Source organism: Myotis lucifugus, unplaced genomic scaffold (assembly GCF_000147115.1).
Source record: "Myotis lucifugus unplaced genomic scaffold, Myoluc2.0 scaffold_592, whole genome shotgun sequence".
Lineage (NCBI taxonomy): Eukaryota > Metazoa > Chordata > Mammalia > Chiroptera > Vespertilionidae > Myotis > Myotis lucifugus.
In genome coordinates this window covers 238,049-239,839 of record NW_005871640.1, presented here as the reverse complement: position 1 = coordinate 239,839, position 1,791 = coordinate 238,049, and positions in this window count along the sequence as shown.

The following is a 1,791-nucleotide window of genomic DNA, read 5'->3' as shown; positions in this document are numbered from 1 at the left end:
GAGGAAGGGAGAGAGATAGAGAGTTAGAAACATCGATGAGAAAGGAACATCGATCAGCTGCCTCCTGCACACTCCCCACTGGGGATGTGCCCGCAACCCAGGTACATGCCCTTGACCGGAATCGAACCTGGGACCTTTCAGTCCGCAGGCCGACGCTCTATCCACTGAGCCAAACCGGTTTCGGCAAAATAAAAAATTTTAAAAACTAAATTTTAATTTATACTTCTTCCTGTCCAAATAGTGTTCCCCTAAACAATATATGTTAGAAAGAATGGATAGAATCCTATATAATAAAAGGCTAATATGCAAATTGTCCCCTCAGGGGTTCAACCAACTGAGAGTGTGACTGCTCGCTATGACGTGACCACCAGGGGGCTGCACAGAACAAAAGAAGGCCCCAGCCAATCAGCTGATTGGACCTGATCTCCAGCCAGGCCTAAGCACCCTACCCATGCATGAATTTCGTGCACCGGGCCTCTAGTTATGCATAAAAGTAAGTCAAAGAACTGAAAACAATTAAAAAAAAAACACACCACACACCTTTGTGTAAAGGTTAATTGTACACACTGTGGATAAGATGGGGCCAATATCAAACCAAGCACCCAAAAGTTAATGGGAAGGAGCTCCCTCCAAGAGCTTCTAGAATCTAGCATTACTACATAAGAAACAGGACAGGCTCAGCCTGGGCAGCTTCCCTCAGATCCCACAGCCTTGGCCAATGATGCGCTGTAGTGCAGGCCTGCCACCTTGGACTTCTCTGCCCTGCGCTTCATCCTTCCCCCATAGCAGTCATCAACTCACCTCTCGTTTCCGGGGTCTTGCTCTGATGTACCTCCTTACCCAAGCTCCAGCATCCATCTAGTCCAGGCTCTCGGCCTCCTAGGCCTGCCTTCCTAAAATATCCGTCAGTCTTCTCCTCACAGGGTCAGTGAAGGACTCGCCTCGGACTCCTCTGGGATGCTGGTGAGAATGTCTTCCCCGAGTGCCCATGAAGGAGACCGGCATTGTCGAACAGAAATGCAACATGTGCCACATACATAATTGTAAATGTTCTAGTAGTCAGCTTAAAAACAGAGAAGAAGCAAGCAAAATTATTTTAACAATATATTTCTATTTACTACAATTATGGGAAATGTAATCTCAATAAGTAAGTATTTAAAAGACACATCTGTGATGCTTTTTTATACTAGTCTTTAAAACCTGTTGTTTTATGCATGTAGCGTATCTCAATGCAGACCAGCACATTCCAGTGCCTCAGGGGCCCCTGTGACCAGTGCCTACCATCCTGGCTGCACCAGCCTGGGAGAAAGGGGAACAGAAGCCAAGAATCTATATACTTAGCAAAACACCCATCTAGACTGTTCTATACGCAATTCATTCTACAACTACTACTGAATTTACATTTGGGGGGAAAAAAACACCACGTTAATTATGTCAATCCTCAGAACCTAGAAATCCTTGGTACTCCCAGTTCGATCAACTTAGATGGGTGTTCAAATCTCCCTAAAAGTGGCCTCACTTACCCCTCCATTCTGCTGGCCAACTGGAAGATGTTTGGGGTTCCTCCATGAAGTTTTCCTAAGCAAACAATTAAGGGGAGACTATAGAATCAAATAGCGGGGGGCCAAAAGGAAGGTCTTGAGGGTCCCTCTGACGAATCAGAGAACTTAACCGTAGAGGCCTCATTTTATATTAACTATTCAAAAATTAGATATTCCACAATACTCTTAAAAAGCACTTTCTTGTTCTTGGAGATCTTGGAAGACCGGTTATAGTCTATAGTCTCAAGGG